The 14,709-nt window shown below is 38.0% G+C and overlaps 1 non-coding gene across 1 annotated transcript; it reads left to right on the top strand.

The window, feature by feature from the left end:
* Positions 1 to 8,278: 8,278 nt before the first annotated feature.
* Positions 8,279 to 8,386, top strand: LOC121243382. The gene has a single exon (XR_005936123.1). It is a non-coding gene; the product is annotated as a small nucleolar RNA R71 (small nucleolar RNA).
* The last annotated feature ends 6,323 nt before the right edge of the window (positions 8,387 to 14,709 follow it).

The raw sequence follows: 14,709 nt of genomic DNA, 5'->3' as shown, positions 1-14,709 counted from the left end.
CCTAAGGCTTTGGCTACATACAACCTTAAAAGCCATGCCTCGTACTCTACCTCATTGTTCGTTGTCTTAAATGTCAATTTAACGGCGTAATTGTGCTTGTCTCTGATTACGCCTAATGAATAATGCGGTAGTTGTAGCACAACTTTGGGGTGTTGATTCTATAGAGAGACAAATTAAAAGAATTGTAGAAGGAACCAACAAACTAAAGAAATATATTAAATGATTAATGGAGAACAAAGATTAATTTTAAATGCAAATTAAAGTGAAGCAAAGTGACTAACTAAAAAAGTACTCAAGTTTGACAAACAGTAAAGCGTCGGGAATCCCTCGCACAAGTCTGGTATTTTAATTATTTTTAATTCATTGAATAACTCAATTGGGAACGCAGTTCCCAAAATTCCCAATCAAAAGGTATAGCTTCAGAAACCAAGATTAAACCAAATGTAACCCTTTGAAAAATCACTCACCACTTTTAAAATACGTAAATTATTATCACTATTAAGAAAATCTAACAACGACAATATACTAAGGAAGCAATATTGCAGCAAAGAATTAAATCAATATAGATAAAGAATTGATCCAAACATAATTCCAGAGCTAATCCATTCAAAAGAAAAAACATGAATGAATCTATAAACAGAATAAATTCTATGATTATTTGGAGAACATCAACAATGAATTGAGAATGATAAAACAAAAGAGTTTTAATAATTGAAAATCAAATACATAAATCAAAAATAAATTAAAAATATCATCTAATGTGCAAGTTCATCCCTAGCCCTACTTGAGAATTTAGTTACCCACCCATAAATATAATGGACGACAAAAATTTCAAGAGAAAAGTAAAGCAAACGACGGCAATGAAAATTAATTTCGTCTCCCCCTCTTTAGAACTGAGCCATCTCCCCCTTTTCCACTCCCAATTTTGTGCTAATGAAATGCTTATGCAGGGTAGGAAAAAAAACCCCAATGTCTTCATAGTGCCGTATACAAAATTGCCTAAATTTTAGAACTCATCTTGGCTGCTACGTACGCACTTCAGGAGTTCGAATTTGAAAAACTCTATTAGCGATAACTTTATAACCCTTTAAGATAGCTTTCCAACACATCAAGAATCGCATCAATCTGATGTTTTAGCGGAAATTTATTATCAAAATACTAAAATATGTACAGGCTGTCTTCTAGGGACTGACTTTTTCTCTTGATCCAAATTATTCTCAAACCACATCATTATCCTTATTTGAAGAGTCCTACACTCATTGAAAGCTGTTAGGTTGTTCCAACATCTTGGCCACTTGAAAAAGCAATGTTTTGAATACCATATCGGACGTCGTACCGGTCAAGGCACTGTAACAAAATATCGTTTCGTGTATTAGTCTATATATGAATAAATTATATATATAAATTATAAATAACCTACTCTGAATTAGGGGTTAAAAAATGAGCTTGTAGTGTAAAAAAATGAAAAAATAAAATAAAATAAGGGCCGAAATATCGGCCAGTACGGGTCGATACAGGCCAAAATATAGGCAGGTCAGCCGATACGAAATACATACAATACCTGTACCGGACCAGTGGTTGGTACGGCATATTTCAGCCGTACCGGCTGGTACGATATGGTATTTAAGACACTGCTTGAAAGTCCTTTGAATTTGACTAGGTTTGGACTTGCTCTTTTATAGATTTTGAAATTAAACATAAAAATCTACTTAGAAGTATCCTAAAGTAAATAGAACTCGATTAAAGAATACACATTAATTCCTATGATTTATATTCACATTTTAGCATTTTAGTCCAATAATAGAATATTTAGAGGGCACTTTCATACACTTATCACACCCCCCCAACTTGCTTGTTGCTAGTCCCTAGCAATTTTCATGCCAAAATAACTAATGAGACCAAAGAAAATCATACACAAAGGCCACCAAGTCATACTTTCCAGATTCACATATCAAAGCAATCTTAGGAATTCAATAACCCTATCACAAGCAATCCACCTATAGCAATCCACAGAGTGTGTGTGTGTTTCGAACTATATCCATCTAATCAGAAGTTCTGACAAATGCAACATCAAGAACATCTTAAGCGAAAGGCTCAACTCCATAGCTCACGAGTATAAAAGTGTTTCGTGTGGGGATTCTCTCTATGGAGTTGACAATGGGAGTACACACACTCTTATGGAGAATTAGGCAATTATGTACAAGGAACAAGCAAACATTGATCTTATGATAGGAACACTAATAAATGAGACTTCCACCACTCTTTCCAAAAGCTTACTGAGGATCAGAACAGTCAACACAAAAGGTTATAACGTGGCTTAGGTTCGGGCTATATCAAAAAAAAAAATAGGATGTAAAGGATTCAAAAACTTCCAAGTACATACAAAGGGAATCTTATTAAACATCTCAATAAACCACATTTCTCACTTGATGTACTTTTCAATCTTTCAAATCATCGAATAATGCATCTTTTTTTTTTTTTAATAATTTGGTGAACAATTATGTCATCCTGGTATTTTGCTATTTCTACCCAGCCTTGGTATTTTTGCCTTTGAAGCCCACTCACTTGAACACCTTGTAACTCAAGTTCTTCCCTTTCCTCTCTCTCCGTTTTTTTTCATTCCCGAAAGAAAAAAGAATTCCACATCTAGTATACACTTGGAAGTAACAAGGGTAGGAAAGATCAATGTATAGGTTATACTCCAATGTGGAAGGGTATGGTTAATGTGGGCATATGAAAAGAAAAAGTTACATGTGTTTATTGGCTCAAAGTTGGCTACTAGGGGTCTATGATGAAAATGGTTAGCTTGAAAGGCTCAAACGTTGATCCTAAGTTGACCTTCGTCATATCCCTAGTATATCCACCATCTTACCACAAACCATGTAATGATATTCTCAAAAGAAGTGCCCAATTCAACAGATGAATGAATACTTATCACAATTTACTACATTTGTAGGCTCTGAATCCTCTCCAAAACTTACATGAATACTTAAGCAAAAGAGTTCTTTAGCTACATGTGTCAAACCACCATCTTACCACAAAGCTTGGATGAGTGCATTAGAGGTTCTGTGAATGCTTTAGTAAAAAATTATTATGGTGGGTTTAGCGAATTCACGGAGACGACTATGAATGAAAATGAGTACACATGTGAAAATGATGCAGATGTGATGCAAATTAAAAAAAAAATTGACACATGAAAATATGCCACAGAGTTCCAACAAGCATTTTAAATATTGAATTTGCACCACCACCCCTCAACTTAAATGAAATATTGTCCTCAATGTTTAAAAATCAAATTTGAATAGGGAATAATTAAAAATAGAATACACCTGATGAGTGATGTGGGTAGCTCGCTAAGCACCAAAGATAGTAACCTGAAATGACAAAATGAAACTAACCTGCAAACATAAACAAAGAAAACAACAGCAAACAAAAAGGAAAAGAAAGAAAATAAGAGAAAACAAAAATAAAACAATACAAACAAAACAAATAAAGAAAAACATACTTGCGTGGTGTGGTCAAGGTTGATAGACCCGATCCACAAGTGGAATGTCTTCCACTTCCGGAACTTGACTATCAATTAATACTTTAAGGCGTTGACCATTTACTTTAAAGATCCAACCATCCTTAGGATCCTCTATTTCTACCGCCCCATTTGCAAAAATATTCTTCATTACAAAAGGGCCAGTCCACCTAGACCTAAGTTTTCCTGGGTGCTTATGGAGTTTAGAATCATATAAGAATACTCGATCATTAGGCTTAAAAGTTTTTTTCAAAATATTTTTATCATGAAATGATTTCATTTTAGCCTTATAGATACTAGAGTTCTCATAAGCATCATTTCTCAACTCCTCTAATTCGATCAATGGAAATTTTCTAAGCTTACCTGCTTCTCCTATGCTTGATGGCCCAATAAGCTCGATACTTAAGCTCCACAGGTAAGTGGCAAGACTTTTAAAAAACAAGCCTATAAGGTGACATGCCTAAGGAAGTTTTGAAAGCTGTACGGTAGGCCCAAAGCGCATCAACTAGTCTCAAAGACCATTCTTTACGATCTAGGTTGACCATTTTTTCTAAAATTTGCTTAATTTCCTTATTTGCAAGTTCTACCTGTCCACTTGTTTGGGGGTGGTAGGCAGTAGAGATCATATGTACCACCCCATATTTTTTCATCAAAGCCTCAAAATAACGGTTGTAAAAATGTGTACCCCAATCACTAATGATAGCACGTGGTGTACCAAATCGAGATAACACATTCTCTTTTAGAAATTTAATTACCGTCCTATTATCATTCCTCCTACAAGCTGCTGCCTCTACCCATTTTGACACATAATCTACTGCCACAATAATATATTAATATACAAAAGAAGGAGGAAATGGCCCCATAAAATCAATGCCCCAACAATAAAAAATTTCAATCACTAAAATTGGGTTCAAGGGCATCATATTACGACAGGACATAACTCCTACCTTTTGACAGTTTTCACATGAGCGACAATATATGTTTGCATCCTTAAACAAGGTTGGCCAATAAAATCCACACTGCAGAATTTTTACAGCAGTTTTATTCATTGAAAAGTGGCCCCACAAGTTTGGGAGTGACAAAATTCCAAGACGCTAACAATCTCTTCATTAGGGATGCAACGCCTTAAAATTTGGTCAGGACAGTATTTGAAAAGGAAAGGGTCATTGCAATAGAAATTACATACCTCAGTCATGAACTTCCTCTTGTCCTGAGCGCTCCAATCCACCGGTATCTCACATGTAGCCAAATAATTCACAATGTGAGCAAACCATAGTAGAGAAGTAATATAAAGTAAATGCTCATTGAGAAAATCATCCCTGATTGGCAGGTGGTCAGATGTGTCCTCAAATGTGAGCCTTGAGAGATAGTCAGCCACTACGTTCCCCACTCCTTTATTGTCTTTGATGGTGATGTCAAATTCCTGCAAAAATAAAATCCACCGTATTAGTCGCGCCTTAGCATCCTTCTTTGTAAGAAGGTACTTAAGGGTTACATGATCTGTGAAAATAATAATTGGAGAACCAATCAAGTAAACATGAAACTTATCCAAAGCAAACACTACAGCTAGCAACTCTTTTTTAGTGGTTGCATAATTCATCTGAGCACTATTTATAGTTCTGCTAGCATAGTAAATGATAAAAGGCTTCCCCTCCTCCTTTGTCCAAGAACAACACCTATAGCAAAGTCACTAGTATCACACATGATCCCAAAAGGTAAAGTCCAATCAAGTTGCTGCATTATGGGTGTTGAGGTAAGCTTGCCAATTAGCATTTTAAATCCCTCTTGACAAGCTTATGTCCACTCAAATGGGGCATCTTTAGTTAGGAGGTCACATAGTGGTCTAGATATGGTGGAAAAATTATGTATGAGCCTCCTATAAAAACCTGCATGACGAAGAAAGGATCTCACATCCTTTACTGCCCAAGATGTAGGTAACTTAGATATTAATTCAATCTTAGATTGATCAACCTCTATCCCCTAGAAGAAATAATATGCCCTAAGACAATACCTGAAGGTGCCATAAAGTGGCATTTCTCCCAATTCAAAACCAATTTCTTCTCCACACAACGAGTCAACACTCTCTCTAAATTCAATAAGCATGCATCAAAAGAAGATCCAAAAAACAATCAAGTCATCCATAAAAACTTCCATGCAATTTTCAACCATGTCACTAAAAATGCTCATCATGCAACGTTGAAAAGTAGCAGGTGCATTACACAATCGAAATGGCATTCTACCAAAAACATAAATACCAAATGGACAAGTGAAAGTGGTTTTATGCTGATCTTCTAATGCAATTTCAATTTGATAATAACGAGAATAACCATTCAAGAAACAATAGAAAGGATAATCAGCCACACGCTCAAGAATTTGATCAATAAAAGGGAAGGGAAAATGGTCTTTTCGGGTGGCAGCATTCAATTTTCTATAATCAATGCACATCTGCTACCCAGTCACAAATTTTGTAGGAACTAACTCTCCAAGTTCATTATTCACCATAGTAACACCTAACTTTTTAGGAACAACCTGTGTAGGACATACCCATTTACTATCAGCAATAGGATATATCATTCCTGCATCTAACAGTTTCAACACTTCATTTTTCACCACTTCTTTCATAGTACGATTAAGCCTACGCTGGGGGCCTTTACGAGGGCTAGTTCCTTCCTCCAAATTAATTTTATGAGAATAGACCAAGGGACTAACACCTTTTATACCAGCAATGCTCCAACCTAAGGCCGACTTATGCTCACTTAGGGTCTAAATTACTTTCTCATCTTGAGACTAAGACAATTCAGATGAGATAATAACAGGATAAGTATCACCTGGACCAAGGAAAGCTTGCTTTAAACCCTTAGGCAGAGGCTTCAATTCAACTTTGGTTGCTTCCACACTTGAAGGAATATGTTTTTCACCTTTCTCAGGCAACTCCTCAAACTACGGTTGCAATGCTCGAGTGCCATAATCTTGAGTTCTATAAAAAATAGCACAAATATCAACTGCATCAGATGGATCACTGATAGAATCAAACTCAGAATTATCAAGAAAATACTCAAGGAGATCAAAATCATGAGCTATAGAAACTCCCCTATCCATGAGTAAGTCAATCATGTATGTCTGGTGGCTCTCATCATCATCTTCTTGCTGTTTTGCAATATGGAAGATATTCATCTCAAGAGTCATGTTTCCAAAAGACAGCTTCATGAGCTCATTCCTGAAAATAATAAGAGCATTAGCAGTGGCAAGGAAAGGCCTACTTAAAATCAAAGGAATTTTAGAGGTAGTATCAACAACAGAGCTAGTGTCAAGGATTAGGAAATCAATAGGATAATAAAATTTGTCAATTTGAATTAGAACATCCTCTACCACACCCCGGTGTACTTTGACTGAACGGTCAGCCAATTGTAATACCACAGTGGTTGGTTTGATTTCTCCCAACCCCAACTGCAAATAAACAGAATATGGCATTAGATTCACACTAGCTCCTAAATCTAGCAAAGCTTGCCCAAACTCATGATTTCCAATGTTGCATGCAATGGTTGAACAACCAGAATCGTTGTACTTGGGAGGAATCCGCTGCTCAATTAAAGCACCAACTTGCTCTGTCAGGAACGTTGTCTTCTTCACATGGTGCTTCCTCTTAACTGTACACAAATCCTTGAGAACTTTTGAATAAGAAGGAACTTGTTTAATCACATACAAAAGAGGAAGATTGATTTTTACATGCCTTAGATTCTCTTGGATTTCATTGTTAGTATCCAAAGTTCACTTGCTTGATTTTAAAGCTTGAGGGAATGGTAGCTTAACAAGACTTTTTCTCACCTCAAGTTCTTTGGTCAGCTCGGCATCACTACTATCTTGATCCTTTTTCACATCCTCTGATTTGTTCATTGTTAGGATGTGTAATGACTTACCACCTCTCATCACAATGGCATTCACATCCTTCAAATTCTCTCGTGCCAAGTGTTGACCATGGGGTGCGAACTGAGCTTGAGAAGGGAACTTACCTCGCTCATTCACATTCAAGGAGCTCATCAATTTGGACATTTGGCTCTTTGTCTCCTTATTTTCTTCAACAGCCTATGTAATCAAAGATTCAAACTTTTGGTTAATCTTACCATGTGCCTCAATAAAAGCATGCAAAGTGTCTTCTAAACGACTCCTAAAAGATGAAGGTGCATGATATGGTGCAGGATATGATCTAGGGGGTTGTGCAGGTGGCTGGTTTGTAGACTTACAGCTAAAATTGGAATGATTAAGCCACTCCGGATTATAGGTATCAGAGTAAGGTGTAAAAGGCTTCTTGTACATACCTATGGCATTACATTGTTCCTCATACATCCCTCTCATCTCAGCAAGTATGGGACACTCTTGGGCAACGTAATCTACCCCACCACACACAAAACATGGTCCAAAAGACTCTGCATGATTAGCCACATGTGTTGGCTTTAAGTCTTTAGTCTTTAACACATCTAGCTCCCTAGTGAGCATCTCAACCCTAGTCTTTAGGCTATCATTTTCTCTGAGATGGTAAATTCCACCACCATTTGGGTTTCTTGCAGGTCGTGACCTATTGCTCTCAGTAGCACTAGGTCCAGTCCAAGTGTGAGCTTTTTTAGCAAGCTCGTTGAGGTATTCTATGGCCTCATCACGATCTTTCTGTTAGAACTCACCATTACACATATCTCCACAAATTGGCGCTCTCTAGGTGTAAGTCCCTCATAAAAATAGCTCACTAAGCGCCAATTCTAATACCCATGGTAAGGACACATACTCAACAACTCTTTAAATCTCTCCCAAGACTGATATAAAGTCTCAATGTTCTTTTGTGCAAATGTGGAGATTTGCCTTTTTAATTCATTAGTCTTATGTTAGGGAAAATATTTATTAAATAAGACCTGAGCCATCTCATTCCATGACCCAATAGATCAGGGTCTCAATGAATATAGTCAACTCTTAGCTCTATCCTTCAAAGAGAAAGGAAAGAACTTAAGTCTCACAACGTCATCAGTTGCATTTGGACTATGAAAAGTCGCAACTACTTTCTTAAACTCCCTAATATGCACATATGGATGTTCATTTTCCAAGCCATGAAAAGTAGGGAATAATTGTATCATCTCTGTTTTAAAATCCAGTTTGTGAGTATTAACTGGAAACATGATCCATGATGGTGTGGCTGTGCGTGTAGGGTGTAGGTAATCATGAAGAGTTCTAATAGCTTGATCTTTGTGTTCACTCATTTTCTCGAGACTAGATGGATTGTCAAATAAATGATTTAAAAAGCTTGATTCTGACTCTTCCACAGGCTTACAAGCAAATCTACCCAAGGTGTCTCTATATATGTGCTTGCAAGGTAACAAAATACTAAAAACTAAAAATACTATGAAAAGAAAGAAAACAACAATGTAGCAAGCTAAAAGAAGGAACGAAGTTACCACCTTTACGAACTGCTGAAATAAAAATCTATCTAACAATTCTTCTACCGTCTCCCCAGCAATGGTGCCAAAATTTGATTACGCCCAAAGAATAATACGGTAGTTGTAACACAGGTTTAGGGTGTCGATTCCACAGAGAGACGAATTAAAAGAATTGTAGAAGGAGCAAAGAAAATAAAGAAAGATATTAAATGATTAATGGAGAACAAACATTAATTTTAAATGCAAATTCAAGTGAAGCAAAGTGACAAATAAAAAAAACCATGTACATCTACTATAACAATAAAAACTACAACATAATGTGAACCAGATAAAGAAGAAGAAGGCGGGCATCAGAGGTTGTTCCAACTCAGCCCATAGATCGTCTTGAGATGGTTCGGTCTGAGACGACTCTACGTGAAGGGGGGTTGCCTAGAGAATAAGAGCATACCCAACCAATATGAGCCTGTCCGAGACTTGCATTCCTTTGCACAAGTTTGTTATTTTAATTATTCTTAATTTATTGAATAAGTGAATTGGAAATGCAATTTTCAAAATTTTCAATTGAAAGGTATAGTTTTATAAACCAAGATTAAATCAAATGTAACCCTTTGAAAAATCACTCACCACATTTAAAATACGTAAATTATTATCACTATTAAGAAAATGCAACGACGACAATATATTCAGAAAGTGATATTGCAGTAAAGAATTAAATCAATATAGATAAATAATTGATCCAAATGTAATCAAAGAGTTAATCCATTTAATAGAAAAAGCATGACTGAATCCATAAACTGAATAAATTCTGTGATTATTTGGAGAAGAAAACATCAACAATGAATTGAGAACGATAAAGCAAAAGAGTTTTAGTATTTGAAAACCAAATACTTAAATCAAAAATAAATTAAAATTCCATCTAATGTACAAATTCATCTTTAGCCCTACTTGAAAATTTAGTTACCCATAAATATAATAGACAACAAAAATCTCAAGAGAAAAATAAAGCAAATGACGGCCATGGAAATTAATCTCATCTCCCCCTCTTCAGAACTTAGTCATCTCCCCCATTTCCACTCCCAATTTTGTGCTAATGAAATGCTTATATTGTGTAGGAAAAAAAACCCTAATGTCTTCATATTTCTGTATACAAAATCACCTAAATTTTAAGACTCATCTTGGCAACAACGTATGTACTTTAGGAGTTCAAATTTGAAAATCCCTATTAGAGACAACTTTGTATCTATTTAAGATAGCTTTCCAACGCATCAAGAATTGCATCAATCTGATATTTGAGCAGAAAGTTATGATTAAAATACTAAAGTATATAGAGGTTGTCTTCTAGCAAATTTCGGACTGACTTTTTTTCTTGATCCAAATTACTCTCAAATCCCATCATTATCCTTATTTGAAGAGTCCTACACTCATTGAAAGCTCTTAGGTTGTTCCAACGTCTTGCCCACTTGAAAGTCCTTTGAATTTGACTGGGTTTGGACTTGCTCTTTTATAGACTCTGAAATTAAACATAAAAATCTATTCAGAAGTATCTCAAAGTAAATAGAAACTCAATTAAAGAATACACATTAATTCCCATGATTTCTACTCACATTTTAGCATTTTAGTTCAATAATAGAATATTTAAAGTGCATTTTCATACACTCATCAGTCTCCTTCAGGTGTCATGATGTGCACCCCTACTCCCTCTCCAGCTCGACAGGAAGAGCCATCGACAAATACCTGTCAGGGCTTAATGGGACGCACATCATTGTCCATTGTTGGAAAGCCAGTAAACTCGATGACGAAGTCCGCTAGCACTTGCCCCTTCATGGTATTTTGAGGTGTGTACTCAATATCGAATTCAGTTAATTTCACTGCCCAATTCATAAGGCGTTCTGATGCATCCGACCGTTGTAACACCTTCTTTAGAGGGGTCTGTGTGAGAACTCATACTAGGTGAGTTTGAAAGTATGGGCGTAGCTTTTCCGTGGTTGCAACTAGTGCGAGGGCTAATTGCTCTATATGGGGGTATCGAGCTTCAGCCTCTCGGTACGCCTAGCTGACGTAGTAGACCAGCCTATGGGTCCTTCCTTCCTCACATATCAGTACTAATGAAGTCACTTGGGGGGAGATGGCCAAGTATAGGGTCAGCGTTTCTCCACACCTGGGTTGGCTAAGTAGCGGTCAGCTCATGAGGTACTTCTTGAGGGATCCAAACGCTTGGTCACACTTGTCGTCCCACGTTTTTACTTTTCGTAGAACTTTAAAAAATGGCAGACACTTGTCGATTGATCTTGAGAAAAATCTGCTGAGCATGGTGACTTAGCTAACCTTTGTATGTCATTTATGCTTCACAGGGGAGCCATACTGAGGATGGCTTCTACCTTCTTGGGATTTGCCTTAATACCCCATTCAGCCACCATGAACCCTAGGAACTTTCCTAACCCTACGCTGAATGCACATTTTGCTGGGTTCAACTTCATTCAATATTGTGGTAATATCGCAAAAGCCTCCCTTAAGTCGTCCAAATGCCATTCTAAAGTTCTGCTTTTGACGAAAAGGTTATCTACATAGATTTCCATATTTCTTCCTATATGATCTTTAAACATCAGGTTAACTAGCCATTAGTAGGTTGCCCCTGCATTTTTTAGTTTGAACGGCATCGCTTTGTAGCTGTACAGACATACAGACCTCGATCGGTGATAAATGATGTCTTCTCCACGTCTTTGGGTTTCATTCGAATTTGGTTGTACCTAGAATAGGCGTCTATTAAGTTGAGCATGCCCTGTCCTATCGTAGAGTCAACGATGTGGTCAATGCGAGGAAGTGGGAAGCTGTGACGCCCCAACTCCCAAGTACAAAAACACAGGAATCGTGACGTCAGGATGATGACAACACGGTCATGCATCCCAACGAAATGTGCTCAAGTGTGTGCAACATGCAAAGGTGCACAATAAAAATCGAAGCGGAAAATATAAACAAGTCATCTAAGTACCAGAAGTTTAAATACAAATATTCAAAATAAATCATCTTTAAAAAGTTATACAGTCATCTCAAAATATATCACAAAGGCAAATACATAAATAATTTATAAAATAAATCTCGATATACGGGAGCAATCCCAGATCACTTTTCCAACGGAGCCAAGCTAAGGCTCGTCATCCTCATCCGCATCAAAATCTGCGATACCATAAAATGGTACCATAGGTAAGTATAAGCCAAACAACTCTCAGGATAAAAACATATTGATGCAACCAACATGCATGCATATGACAAAATACGCTTAGCCATCAAATACCATTTTTTCCAGAAAAATGATTATTTCCAACACACACCAAAATCCTATTTTGGCCCAAAAACATAGTCCGTCATTTTCTCAGAAAATGATTCACACAAAACAAACCATTTATCGGACACTGTAGGTGGGAGTCGCAGGCGAGACTCTACCATTGTCCCTGCTTACCACCATCCCTACCACGTGCACCGTAGGTAGGAATCACAAGTGGGACTCTACCATCATTCCTACAGTTACTTTCCACACAATGAATACTTATCAAAGCACTGTAGGCGGAAATCGCAGGCGGGACACAACCACCATCCCTGCTTACCACCATCCCTACAGTCTCTTTCCTTTATCTCACATGAAAATTTAAGTTTTGATAAACACATGAACATGAATGCAATAACACGAAAACCCAGTTTTCTTTACAAACATGATCATGCGTGCAATATGCCATGTACATGAACAACATCATATCAACAACCAACAACTCACAACACAAACCAAACACACAACAACTCCGTCCACAATCCATCCGACCCCCAAACTCCTCGGACTCAGTCCGGCATAACCAACCAGATCACAATAATGAGTTAGTGCAAAAATATATTTAAATCACAATAGTTCTTTGGAGAAATACTTACAGCACTTTAATATAATTTTCGAAGGATCACAGAACTGCAAGAAGTGGTGGCTCAACAACATAACAGTGTAAAATATACTGTGGCCGTGGGTCTCAAAAACTCACTTTTGAATGGGGACAAACCAAGACCCGAAATTGATAGGGTAGGGCTTAGGGAGGTTGGTGAAGCTAATAGTGGTGGTAGTGGTTTGCCGTGGGTGGCGGCATAGGGGACGGTTTTAGGCCAAAATGCCCAAAATGGAAATGTTCATGGATGTGCTTCACCGGTGGCGGATCGGAGCTGGGGATGGGTGGGTTAGGTTGCTAGGAGGTCAAGGATGAAGTGATGAAGAGATGGTGGCCGGAGGTGGCGCCTCGGCGGCACGCGAGCTCAAAGGGCGCCACGGCTTTGCATCGTGCGAGGGAGGTAATGGAGGCGAGGGAGGAGCTGGGAATGGAGGGGGAAGGCCACTGGTGGGTGGAGAAGGAGGAAGGGACGGTGAGGTGCACGGCGGCGCAGAAAATCTACAACCCGAATGGGTTTCACATGGCTAGCAGGGAGAGAGAGAGAGAGAGAGAGCGTGGGGAAGGAAATCTGAGGTTGAGGAGGTCGTTGGAGTGTGGGGAAGGAGGTGGGTGGGGCGGTGTTGTCGGACGGTGGCGCACGGCGGCGGGCAGGTGGACAAACGACACAAACGCCGGGGTGAGAGGGAGAGCAAGTCGCACGGGGAGAGAAGCAGAAAGAAGAAAAGAAAATGGACAGAAAAATGAAAGAAGAAAAGAAAAAGGAGAAAAAAGAAAAGTGAGGGAAATAAATGAGGTCCAATCCTCATATCTTGGGTCACAAAAAGGATCCAACGAAAAAGATTTTAAAACAGCATCTCAATTAAAATAATTTAAACGTAATAATAAAATGAAAATAAAATAACTAAATCCAACAATCAATTAATTTAAAATAAAGAACAATTTAAATGCATCACAATAATAAATATTAAGAAAACATATCAAATTTAATTTTCGCAAATTTTAAAAATCATAAAAATAAACCCACTAGATATCCAACAATTTTAAAATAAGAGAATAAATTTTTGAATTAATAAAAATAATCTTTTAATAAAAATACACTAAAATACGAAGTGTTACAGAAGCTATCTTTTGGGCAAGCTTTGTTGAGGTAAGTGAAATCAACACACATTCTCCATTTGCTGCTTGGCTTCTTTACAAGTACTACATTTGATAACCACTATGGGTAATGGGCTTCTTGTATGAAACCCGCCTTCAGCAGCCGGTCCACCTCTTCGGCTATGGCGGCATTCTTCTCCGCAATGACATTTTGAAGCTTCTATCGTACCCCCTAACTTTCAAGTCCACACTTAAACTATGATATATGATCTCAGGCACTATCCCAGGCATGTCTCTGTGACTCCATGCAAACACATCCAAGTGTTCCATGAGGAGTTGCCGCATGGCGTCTCAGGCTTCCCGCATCATTTCATCGTTGATTGTCACTGTAGCCTCTGGCCGATCCAGGTGGAGGCTAAGCTGCTCCAACAGTCCAATGGGCTCAACCTTTCGGAGCTCTCACTCATCTCGAACTTCGCTCATAACTTCCATGCGCTCAGGGATCGGATGCGAGACACTAGCCTCCTCTATTCCACATCACGCGCTGTCCACACATTCCTAGTCCTCTTCTGTCGTGCTTCTCTCGTCCATAAATGCCTAGGTTTCCACCCGATCTACTTCCCTATGTGAAGGACACACAAGATCTAAATCGAATCCCACAGACGACGCCACTATTAATGTCGTGTTTCACACACCTTTGACCAAAGCTCCAACAACTCAGATCTTCCACCAGAGGCCTTGCATAGAG

Source organism: Juglans microcarpa x Juglans regia, chromosome 1D (assembly GCF_004785595.1).
Source record: "Juglans microcarpa x Juglans regia isolate MS1-56 chromosome 1D, Jm3101_v1.0, whole genome shotgun sequence".
NCBI lineage: Eukaryota > Viridiplantae > Streptophyta > Magnoliopsida > Fagales > Juglandaceae > Juglans > Juglans microcarpa x Juglans regia.
Note: the sequence above shows the minus strand (reverse complement) of the source record. Positions and strands in the feature narration are given on the sequence as shown.